A 13,002-nucleotide genomic window follows, 5' to 3' on the forward strand; every position below is an offset into this window, starting at 1 on the left:
CGGGTCCTCAACTGGCAGCTTCATTAAATAGTACCCGCAAAACGCCAGTGTCAATGTCTACAGTGAAGAGGCGACTCCGGGATGCTGGCCTTCAGGGCAGAGTGGCAAAGAAGAAGCCATATCTGAGACTGTCTAATAAAAGGAAAAGATTAATATGGGCAAAAGCACACAGACATTGGACAGAGGAAGATTGGAAAAAAGTGTTATGGACAGACGAATCTAAGTATGAGGTGTTTGGATCACACAGAACATTTGTGTGATGCAGAACAACTGAAAAGATGCTGGAAGAGTGCCTGACGCCCTCTGTCAAGCATGGTGGAGGTAATGTGATGGTCTGGGGTTGCTTTGGTGCTGGTAAAGTGGGAGATTTGTACAAGGTAAAAGGGATTTTGAATAAGGAAGGCTATCACTCCGTTTTGCAACGCCATGCCATACCCTGTGGACAGCGCTTGATTGGAGCCAATTTCATCCTACAACAGGACAATGACCCAAAGCACACCTCCAAATTATGCAAGAACTATTTAGGGAAGAAGCCGGCAGCTGGTATTCTATCTGTAATGGAGTGGCCAGAGCAGACACCAGATCTCAACCCCATAGAGCTGTTGTGGGAGCAGCTTGACCGTATGGTACGCAAGAAGTGCCCATCAAGCCAATCCAACTTGTGGGAGGGCCTTCTGGAAGCATGGGGTGAAATTTCTCCCGATTACCTCAGCAAATTAACAGCTAGAATGCCAAAGGTCTGCAATGCTGTAATTGCTGCAAATGGAGCATTCTTTGACGAAAGCAAAGTTTGAAGGAAAAAATTATTATTTCAAATAAAAATCATTATTTCTAACCTTGTCAATGTCTTGACTATATTTTCTAGTCATTTTGCAACTCATTTGATAAATATAAGTGTGAGTTTTCATGGAAAACACAAAATTGTCTGGGTGACCGCAAACTTTTGAACGGTAGTGTATATTCTGTAGGTGATTGGTTATTTTGCGGACATTACAATTCCTATCTGGCCGGGCAGGGACCTGTAATGGTGTGCCAACGTACTTGGCAAGTTCGTCTCTGATATAGAGATTGATGGGGCGAAATTTTGTATGACCAGTCCCTGTGAAAAAAGAAGTGACATTATAAAGCCCTGTGCTTTCATCCTGTGAACATGCTCAAGTTCTAAACTTGTATCTTCAGGTCTCATATATATTGCCCTGCAGTCCAATACAGTTTTCATTTTAATTCTTCCTGCTTTAAAGGGGCTTCCCCACAGGGGACGTTTATGACATATCCACAGGATATGTCATAAGTGTCAGATAGATGCGGGTCCTACCTCTAGTGAATAGCAGTTACAGAAGCAGCGTAGCATGCGAGCTACGCTGTTTCCGTAGCTACCATGCAGTTCTATGAGGCTTAAGAAAACAGCGTAGCTCAGGGAGTTACGGAAACAGCGTAGCTCAGGGAGTTACGGAAACAGCGTAGCTCAGGGAGTTACGCTGTTTCCATAATTCATGGTCAGAAATCACACGCTTCAGCCACACCACAGAGCAGTAGAATGGGTTTAAGGGGGCCCATTCTAGAGATAGGGTGTGGGTCCCAGCAGTGGGACCCGCATCTATCTGACATTTATGACATATCCTGTGGCTATGTCATAAATGTCTCTTATGGGAAAACCCATTTAAGTCTAAAACAGGCTCAGTCCATAAGAAGTTGTATAAAATATGGATGATGACGTTACATATTATTTCCTACCAACAAAATGGCTTCCAGTGCTTGTACAGCGACAGAAGTGTCAGGCTGGTGACGTCACCACCTTCTTCCTTGTTTTGGAACTACTGGGCGGGGAGTGGGAGGAGATTCGGTGACGCAGGTGATGACGAAATAGCGACGGGAAGGACGGCGGAGAAACAGAGCTGGGAGACAAGCGAGTGCCGGGGTTCAGCAGATGCGGCCGGGGAGCAGTGACCGGACAAGTCAGGTTTAAAAGGAAGTGGAGAGGCGGCGGCTTCTGGCACGGAGGAGGCCACGTCCAGATAAAGAGGAGGCCGCAGCGCTGTGCCCGGCTCTTGCATCCTGCACTCAGGCGGGACGAGGTGAGACCTCTAGGCCCCTTGTACTTCAGTATCCTGGCGTAGTGTTTTTACCACGGGGTACTGATTATTACGGGCTGTGTGTGTGTTATTATATAACCGAATGTGGTATAATGGGTCGTGAGTGACGTCATTGAAACAACTTATCTGAAGCGCAGTGACAAACTCTGTCCTCAGGTCTCCAGGTTACCCTGAAGTCCCCATTGCTTATTATTATTTACTGCTGACTAATGTATAATCCTGACCGTCACTTTTTAGGAATAAACAGTCTGGTTTATTATGAGTTAAGTTTTGTTCCTGGGCATACCCATTCCCATCACTTTTAATACTCCCCAATCCTGCATGTTCCAATATTGGAGTGGATGCCTTTAATTCACACACGTTTCTAGTCATATGAAACTGTCCAATTGTCGTTAAAAGTTTTCAGCTCTAAAGTGCAGCGTCACCCCCTGTTAACCTGTGCTTGTCCTGTGTAACCATTCCCTAATATACCCCCTGTTAACCTGTGCTTGTCCTGTGTAACCATTCCCTAATATACCCCCTGTTAACCTGTGCTTGTCCTGTGTAACCATTCCCTAATATACCCCCTGTTAACCTGTGCTTGTCCTGTGTAACCATTCCCTAATATACCCCCTGTTAACCTGTGCTTGTCCTGTGTAACCATTCCCTAATATACCCCCTGTTAACCTGTGCTTGTCCTGTGTAACCATTCCCTAATATACCCCCTGTTAACCTGTGCTTGTCCTGTGTAACCATTCCCTAATATACCCCCTGTTAACCTGTGCTTGTCCTGTGTAACCATTCCCTAATATACCCCCTGTTAACCTGTGCTTGTCCTGTGTAACCATTCCCTAATATACCCCCTGTTAACCTGTGCTTGTCCTGTGTAACCATTCCCTAATATACCCCCTGTTAACCTGTGCTTGTCCTGTGTAACCATTCCCTAATATACCCCCTGTTAACCTGTGCTTGTCCTTTGTAACCATTCCCTAATATACCACCGTTATCTAGATCACTTAAAGGAGGTGCAGCGTCGAGGAAGCCTAAAGTCTCCATATACGATAGCGAGCGCTTTATGTACCGTATATAAGTTGTAAGGATGATCAGACCACTCTTGACGTAATAGAAGTATATGAGGGAATCGCTATATGTGCTTGTCTATCACATAGAAGCTGTTCCAATTGTAAACCCTGATCCCTGCTGCACATGACAGGGGCCCAGAACAGATTCTGACGGCATTTGGGGTCCTGACCTGCATTTTTGCATTGTCACGCTGAGAGCACTTTACCTTAGTTTAGAATCCACTTGTATGGGGGTTTAGAAGTTGGAAATTCCCTTTGATCTGGGGTCTCTCTTATATGATTTGTGTAGCGTCTCAGTCCCTAGTCATGAGGTTTTTATGCAACTGTTCAGAGGAAAGCCATGGGGTAACAGAAGTTGCAGAACAGTTGTCATGTGACAAGTCTGTGTGTAGCCGGAGCCTAAAGCTGGCCGTACACATAACATAGCTATTTGCTGGACAGCTGTCTCCCCCATGATCATGGATTCTCACATCAGACGGGCTGGGGTGCGGGTGCGGGGACGGAGAAGTATCGGACATGTTGACATTCATGGCTTATCTTTACATTGGAGAATATTTCCGTAATACGGCACCCAACAGAGCATCATATGGTGGTATCCTTAAGGAATAAGCCTAATTCCGTGTTCCTCCGCATGCTGATCTAGACGTGACAAGTTCTGACATAACGTTTGGTAAAATTTGGTACGTTATGGATAGAAACATAATTTTAAGGCCTGATTTACACGAGCGTGTGCGTTTTGCACACGCAAAAAACACGGAGTTTTGCGTGCGCAAAAGGCACATAGCAGCTCCGTGTGTCATCAGTGTATGATGTGTGATTTTCGCGCAGCAGCCATCATTATGACACTCCATTTGGATGTTTGTAAACAGAAAAGCACGTGGTGCTTTTCTATTTACGTTCAGAGTTTGACAGCTGTTGCGCGAATCACGCAGTTCGCATGGAAGTGCTTCCGTGTGGCATGCGTGGTTTTCACGCACCCATTGACTTCAATAGGTGCTTGATGCGCGAACAGCGCACAAATATAGGACATGTCGTGAGTTGTTTTTTTTCAGTGGACTCACGCTGAGCAAAACTCACGTACTGTCTGCACTGCCCCATACACTAATATAGGTGTGTACGACACGCGTGAAAAGCACGCGCGTTGCACGCACGTATATCACGCTCGTGTAAACGAGGCCTTAGGATAACTAAACATTCAAAAAAAAAGTCTGACGTGTCATGGTGATATGTCAGAAGTTTTGATCACTGAATCGAAACTGCAGAAGTGCTCGTTTCTGATCGCCTTTTCTTGGAAAGCCAAGCAATTGATGTACGGGCTCAGAGACTTACTATATCAGTGCTTGGACTCCCACCAATCAAAACTTCTGACATGTCACTATCACATGTCAGAAGTTTTTTGACAGTTTAGTTACCCTTTAGCCCCTTAAGGACGCAGCCTAGTTTGGGCCTTAAAGGGAATGTGTTGCCAGAAAAACATGTTTTTTTTAAAAAAATTAAACATTTAGTGTGTGGGTGATTAAACATTGTTCAAATTTTTTTTTTTTTTTTTGCACGAGCCAGGAAATATTATAAATTATTTCTAATTTATAATACTACCCATTTTTGGTCACTAGATGGAGCTGTTCCCAAAATTGCAGCATTGCAACATTGGGTTAAAAGCCCTCGCTCTAGTGAGCTCTCGGCATCCCCCCCTCCTTTATCCTGGCTAGTGCCGGGATAAACGAGGGGTTTGAACCTCCTACACTGTGTCGCCATTTTTTTAGCTAACCCACAGTGTAGTAGGTTTACATACAGTAGTAAACACACAAAAACACGAACATACATTGAAATCGCTTACCTGCTCCTGCCGCCGCGGCTCCCTCCGGCCCGTCCGCTCCGTTTGCTGTCGCTGGTGCAAGTGCATAAATCCGGAAGCCGCGACCGGAAGTAGTAATATTACTGTCCGGCCGCGACTTCCGGTCCACAGGAAAATGGCGCCGGACGGCGCCAATTTCGAATTGGACTGTGTGGGAGCGGCGCATGCGCAGTTCCCACACAGACGCCGTACACTGCAGTCAATGGGACGGGAGCCGTTCGCAGTCCCTATGGGACTGTGGCTGCCGTATTCCATGTCTGTATGTGTCGTTAATCGACACACACAGAAATGGAACAAAAAATGGCAGCCCCCATAGGGAAGAAAAAGTGTAAAAATAAGAAAAAGTAAAACACAAACACACAAATGAATATAAACATTTTTAATAAAGCACTAACATCTTTAACATATAAAAAAATTATTTGTGATGACACTGTTCCTTTAAGGCTCAGAGGCCATTTTTCAAATCTGACATATTTCACTTTATGTGGTAATAACGTCGGAATGCTTAAACCTATCCAAGCGATTCCGAAATTGTTTTCTCGTGAGACATTGGGCTTTAGGTTAGTGGTAAAATTTGGTCGATATATTCAATGTTTATTTGTGAAAAATTGCAAAATTTAGAGAAAATTTTGAAAAAATAGCATTTTTCTGCATTTAAATGCATCTGCTTGTAAAACAGCTGCTTATACCACCAAAAATAGTTACTAGTTCACATTTCCCATATGTCTACTTTAGATTGGCATTGGATTTTGAATATTATTTTATTTTTCTTGGACGTTACAAGGCTTAGAACATGAACAGCAATTTCTCAAATTTAAGAGAATTTCAAAGTTTTTTTTTTAAGGTACCTGTTCAGTTCTGAAGTGGCTTTGAGGAGCCTATATATTATAAACACCCATAAACACCCCATTTTAAAAACTAGATCCCTCAAAGTATTCAAAACCACATTTAGAAAGTTGTTTAACCCTTTAGGCATTTCACAGGAATTAAAGGAAAATGGAGGTGAAATTTGCAAATTTCATTTTTCTTGCTGAATTTCAATTTTATTCTATTTTTTCCTGTAACACAGAAGGTTTTACCAGAGAAACTATACTAAATATGTATTGTCTAGATTCTGCAGTTTTTAGAAATCCCACATGTGTTTCTAGTGTGCTCATGCACTAAAACACAAGCCCCAGAAGCAAAGAAGCACCTAGTTCATTTTGAGGCCTCTTTTTTTTTTTTTTTTTTTTTTTTTTTTTATTAGAATATATTTTAGGCAGCTTGCCAGGTTTGAAGAGGTGTTGAGGTGCCAAAACAGTAGGAATCCCCCAATAGTGACCCCATTTTGGAAACTGCACCCCTCAAGGAATTTATTTATGGTTGTTACCATTTTGACCGCACAGTTTTTTCACAGAATTTATTTGAATTGGGCTGTGAATTAATTTTTTTTTTAAATTTTTTTCCAATAATATGTCGTTTTGGCTCAAAATTTCTTATTTTCACAAGGAATAAAACACTCCATTTTGCTGCCCAATTTGTCCTGAGTGCAGCAATACCCCATTTGTGGTGATAAACGGCCATTTGGGCCCATGGGAGGGCTCAGAAGGAAAGGAGCGCTATGTGTTCTTTGGAATCCAGATTTTGGTGGATTGGTTTTCGGGTGCAATGTTGCTTTTGTAGAGCCCCAGATGTATCAAAGCAATGGAAACCCACCAGAAGTGACCCCATTTTGGAAACTACACCACTTAAGGAATTAATTTATGGGTGCTGTGACCATTTAGACCTCAGTTTTTTCACAGTATTTATTTGAATTGGGCTGTCAATTAAAAAAAAATTCTTATTTTCACAAGGAATAAAACACCCCGTTTTGTTGCCCAACTTGTCCTGAGTTGGGCAATACCCCACTTGTGGTGATAAACTGCCGTTTAGGCCCATGGGAGGGCTCAGAAGGAAAGGAGCGCATCTAGAGGTGTAGTAAGCATTTAGATCCCACAGGTATTGTCTATAAGGTATTGCGCAGCAGATGGTGCAGCATGAGATTTGCAATTTTGTGTATATATATATATATATATATATATATATATATATATATATAGTGAAGGAAATAAGTATTTGATCCCTTGCTGATTTTGTAAGTTTGCCCACTGTCAAAGACATGAACAGTCTAGAATTTTTAGGCTAGGTTAATTTTACCAGTGAGAGATAGATTATATATAAAAAAAAAAAAAAGAAAATCACATTGTCAAAATTATATATATTTATTTGCATTGTGCACAGAGAAATAAGTATTTGATCCCTTTGGCAAACTAGACTTAATACTTGGTGGCAAAACCCTTGTTGGCAAGCACAGCAGTCAAACGTTTTTTGTAGTTGATGTTGAGGTTTGCACACGTTAGATGGAATTTTGGCCCACTCCTCTTTGCAGATCATCTGTAAATCATTAAGATTTCGAGGCTGTCGATTGGCAACTCGGATCTTCAGCTCCCTCCATAAGTTTTTGATGGGATTAAGGTCTGGACACTGGCTAGGCCACTCCATGACCTTAATGTGCTTCTTTTTGAGCCACTCCTTTGTTGCCTTGGCTGTATGTTTCGGGTCATTGTCGTGCTGGAAGACCCAGTCACGAGCCATTTTTAATGTCCTGGTGGAGGGAAGGAGGTTGTCACTCAGGATTTGACGGTACATGGCTCCATCCATTCTCCCATTGATGCGGTGAAGTAGTCCTGTGCCCTTAGCAGAGAAACACCGCCAAAACATAATGTTTCCACCTCCATGCTTGACAGTGTGGACGGTGTTCTTTGGGTCATAGGCAGCATTTCTCTTCCTCCAAACACGGCGAGTTGAGTTAATGCCAAAGAGCTCAATTTTAGTCTCATCTGACCACAGCACCTTCTCCCAATCACTCTCAGAATCATCCAGATGTTCATTTGCAAACTTCAGACGGGCCTGTACATGTGCCTTCTTGAGCAGGGGGACCTTGCGGGCACTGCAGGATTTTAATCCATTACGGCGTAATGTGTTACCAATGGTTTTCTTGGTGACTGTGGTCCCAGCTGCCTTGAGAACATTAACAAGTTCCCCCCGTGTAGTTTTCGGCTGAGCTCTCACCTTCCTCAGGATCAAGGATACCCCACGAGGTGAGATTTTGCATGGAGCCCCAGATCGATGTCGATTGTCAGTCATTTTGTATGTCTTCCATTTTCTTTCTATTGCAACAACAGTTGTCTCCTTCTCACCCAGCGTCTTACTTATGGTTTTGTAGCCCATTCCAGCCTTGTGCAGGTCTATGATCTTGTCCCTGACATCCTTAGAAAGCTCTTTGGTCTTGCCCATGTTGTAGAGGTTCGAGTCAGACTGATTAATTGAGTCTGTGGACAGGAGTCTTTTATACAGGTGACCATTTAAGACAGCTGTCTTTAATGCAGGCACCAAGTTGATTTGGAGCGTGTAACTGGTCTGGAGGAGGCTGAACTCTTAATGGTTGGTAGGGGATCAAATACTTATTTCTCTGTGCACAATGCAAATAAATATATATAATTTTGACTGTGATTTTCAGTTGTTTTTTTTTATATAATCTATCTCTCACTGGTAAAATTAACCTAGCCTAAAAATTCTAGACTGTTCAGGACTTTGACAGTGGGCAAACGTACAAAATCAGCAAGGGATCAAATACTTATTTCCTTCACTGTGTGTGTGTATGTATATATATATATATATATATATATATATATATATATATATATATACCATTTCAGTGTCCAGCATGCGCCACCGGAGATATACACCCCTTAAATTGTAATGTGGGTTCTCCTGGGTACGGCAATACCCTACATGTGGCTGTTATCTGCTGCCTGGGCACACGGCAGGGCTCAGAAGGGAAGGACCACCATTTGGCCTACTGGAGCTTTTCTGGTGCTGAGTCATGAATGCAGAAGCCCCTGAGGTACCAGTACAGTTGAAACCCCGAGAAGTGACCCCATTTTAAAAACTACACCCCTTAAGACATTCATCTAGAGGTGTAGTGAGCATTTTGACCCCACAGGTACTGTGTAAAAGATAATGCGCAGCAGATGGTGCAGCGTGAGATTTTCAATTTTATATATATATATATATATATATATATATACAATCCATTTCAGTGTCCAATATATTGTGCTCAGCATGTGCCACCGGATATATACACCCCTTAAATTGTAATATGGGTTCTCCTGGGTACGGCAATACCCTACATGTGGCTGTTATCTGCTGCCTTGGCACACGGCAGGGCTCAGAAGGGAAAGCTGACGGGGATAAGCTGTGCGGAGTGCGTAAGGGTAAATAAAAAATCAAGGGATGTATGATAAATTCTAAAGATCTAACTACGGTGACTGATTTCTGACGCTAAATTCCCTGACACTATACCTAACTACGCTTTTTGACGGTTCCTTGACACTAACTAACCCTAATACTAAACTAACCAGTTAAATTGTCTAAATGAACAGTTTTGTTTTTTTTTTTGTTTTTGTTTTATTTATTTTATAAGAAAAAAAATAATCCCCAGGGACCAAGAAAGTGGTCCTGAAGACTAAGAAGTGGTTAGTGATAGGAGACCAAAAATGTGGGGGGAACACAGAGGATGGGTACAGGAGTGGGTAGTGGATGGGAGAGGTGGGATACAGAAAAGTGTGTTTTTTGAGTCGTTGTGTTTTTTTTGTTTTTTTTTTACTTTTAACTTTTTGAAGGTGTTCTCTCTGTCTTCACACAACCGCTCTGAACGCTTCGCTATCTCCAACAGTCGTTCAGGGCGTATGCGGCAGGAAGTGAAGTCAGGGAGAGGAAGTTTATACATCGATCGCCGCTATTGGACAGTTACTCACTGACTGTCCAATAGCGGCGATCGTGGAGGCGGGACCATCGCTACAGGTCACAGCTCGTACACGCGCCGGGGGAAAATGGCGCTGCATTTTCCCTGTGACATATTCAGTCACTGAGCGCGAACGGGGCGGTCAGCATGACGGAATAGTACGTCACTGAGCGATAAGGGGTTAAGAAAAGGAGGTGGTCTGTGACTAAAGAGAAACCACAAGTAAAACAGTGTCCAGTCATCAAGACTAGTAAAGGGAAGATTCTACTTTAAAGAGGTTCTGTCACCACATTATAAGTGGCCTATATTGTACATGATGTGATCGGCGCTGTAATGTAGATTACAGCAGTGTTTTTTATTTAGAAAAACGATCATTTTTGACAGTTATGACCTATATTCGCTTTATGCTAATGAGTTTCTCAATAGACAACTGGGCGTGTTTTACTTTTTGGCCAAGTGGGCGTTGTGGAGAGAAGTGTATGACACTGACCAATCAGCGTCATAACTTCTCTCCATTCACTTCTCTCAAGTGCAGAGAAGTGGTCAGGATTCTGAATACACATGTCCTGGCAGGAGGTAATGTATATTCATTGTCAGGACACTGCAGTAACGTTAGTGTTTGTGGCTGCACATAGCGATATAGCTATATCGCTATCTGTAGTGTAAATGAATGGGGAGAAGTGTATGACGCTGATTGGTCAGCGTCATACACTTCTCTCCACAACGCCCACTTGGTCAAAAAGTAAAACGCGCCCAGTTGTCCATTGAGAAACTCATTAGCATAAAGCAAATATAGGTCATAAATTTGTCAAAAATGATTGTTTTTCGAAATAAAAAACACTGCTGTAATCTACATTACAGCGCCGATCACATCATGTACAAGATAGGTCACTTATAATGTGGTGACAGAGCCTCTTTAAACATGTCATTGAGAATCGATCTGTGCCCTCTTGTCCCGAACAATCTCTAGAATGGAGGCGCTGCAGCACTCCTCCGAACTTCCTGACCATTTCGTTTTCTGACACGTCTGTTATCTAAGACCACCCTTGTTACTTATAAGGCTATGTTCACACGGGGTATTTTGCCGAGTTTTTTGACGCAGGAACCGCGTCGCAAAACTCGGCAAAAACGGCCCGAGAACGCCTCCCATTGATTTCAATGGGAGGCGTCGGCGTCTTTTTCCCGCGAGCAGTAAAACTGCCTCGCGGGAAAAAGAAGCGACATGCCCTATCTTCGGGCGCTTCCGCCTCTGACCTCCCATTGACTTCAATGGGAGGCAGGAGAAAGCGTATTTCTCGCTGTTTTATGCCCGTGGCGCTCAATGGCCGCGGGCGAAAAACGGCGCCAAAATCGGCGTGCAGGGAGAGGAATATCTGCCTCCAAGTTCCAAATGGAATTTTGAGGCAGATATTCCTCCCCCAAAATACTCAGTGTGAACATAGCCTAAGGGTTCAGTGACACGCAGCAGTTTTCGTTCCTGAAGTGTTCTGCGGCTGACCCTTTCCAATCATCTGAATGGAACTTGCAAAAATCCATGCGCCTGCTGCAGAAACTACCACATTCAGATGAATGGAACTAATTTTTCAGTCGCAGAAAACTTCAGCAACAAAATCTGCCGTGTGTGACTGCACCCTAAGACCTCTATAGAGCACTTAAACCCCTTTTGGTATTTCTCAGGGATTTGTTACTGGAAATCTGACGTCGTTCTAGGTAAATGCACATTGATTTGTTTGGACTTTTTCTTAGAATCTTGTAAGAAAATTCAAGAGCTCAAATCTAACCAATGTCTTATATGGACCCATGAAGTGTCAGAAGATCATTTTGACTGAGTTTCTTTTTCAAAGGGGTTGTTGAGGGCTGTGCACGTTTAACTTTGTTTAGGAACCCGTAAAAAATGGACCAAAGTTTAACTTCATTATATTAAGTGGCACAATTTTTTATTTTTTTTGCCACTTGTATCTTTATCCACTATGCTTCTGTTACCGTGTCGTCCATCACTGTGGCCTATAGAGATTAGTGCACAATGATGTAATGTCCCATCCATAGAGAAACCTTGTGGCTGCAATGCAAGTACAACCGGCCCCATTACCAAAGCTTCCGTTTGTTCGATCAGCACTCCTTTACTGCAATATAATAGTTGTAGGATTATGGTAGCCCAGTGTTTATTTACTAGTGGAATTAGCTATGCACCGGATATCCACAGATCCTCCCCTCCTGTATGAATCATTAAAGGAACAATACACTTATCATTGTCTTTTATTTGCTCGGTTCTAACCTGTGAATGAGCACTACTGATCTAGATATACAAGACCAAATCCACCAATAACAAATACATGGTGACACCAGCATTCAGCGCCCTGCCCAGGGTAGATTAATTGGCTTTTCATCTGCTACTGTTTCACTTGCATTTCTTGAGACAGCACATAGGTTAGTGTATTCCCTAGATTTGCTATAGGGCATATGCTGAAAAAGATTTAATGGGAATGACTTTTCATATGAAAGACTTTACCTCTGTTGCATGTGAGGTTCACATCTCATGTTTTCTCCCGTCTGAAAACTTTGAACTAGGGTTGTCACAATACCAGAATTTGGACTTCAATACCGATATGTCGTGTAGTATTACGATTCTCGATACCAAAACAATACTTTGCCAACAATATTAAAAAAAACACGACAATAAAAAGTCCTTCCGTTTTCTGATGTGAGGCATGTGGTATTAACGATTTTGAACCTCCATGTGCCTCACATTAAGGCCCCGGTGGCATCAGGGAATTCTGAGCGAAAAACCGCACCAAATTGTAGTGCAGTTTTTTGCCGAAAGGCCCCGTCCCGTGGTGGAAAACTGCAGCATTAGCCAGCCTGCTAGCAGGATGTTTCATCCCTGGAGACCGCTACATCGTGTGATTGGTTGCAGCGGCGGTCACATGGGATGAAACGTCATCTCAGGAGGCTGGCCTACAGAACGTCAGAGGTAAGTATAAGGCGTTTTTTTCAATGGAATTGTACAGATTATGGGTCACATTTAAGGGGGAAAAAGTTCTGAAATGATTAATCTTGGACTGATTTTGTAACATTACAAAAACCTGGCATTTTAACAGGGGTGTGTAGACTTTTCATATCCACTGTATGGTATGTCCCTGAATCGCGTCACATGTACTCCCTGTGACG

General features: G+C 42.8%; 1 protein-coding gene across 1 annotated transcript in view; it reads left to right on the forward strand.

The window, feature by feature from the left end:
* The first annotated feature begins 1,837 nt into the window (after positions 1-1,837).
* FBXO30 (F-box protein 30) overlaps positions 1,838-13,002 on the forward strand; it is a 71,298-nt gene continuing 60,133 nt past the window's right edge. The window contains exon 1 of the mRNA XM_075862761.1: positions 1,838-2,075. The gene's annotated coding sequence lies outside the window, so the exon portion shown is untranslated. The remainder of the gene's footprint in view (positions 2,076-13,002) is intronic.

The sequence above is a fragment of the Rhinoderma darwinii genome, chromosome 4, assembly GCF_050947455.1.
Source record: "Rhinoderma darwinii isolate aRhiDar2 chromosome 4, aRhiDar2.hap1, whole genome shotgun sequence".
NCBI classification, from domain to species: Eukaryota; Metazoa; Chordata; class Amphibia; order Anura; family Rhinodermatidae; genus Rhinoderma; species Rhinoderma darwinii.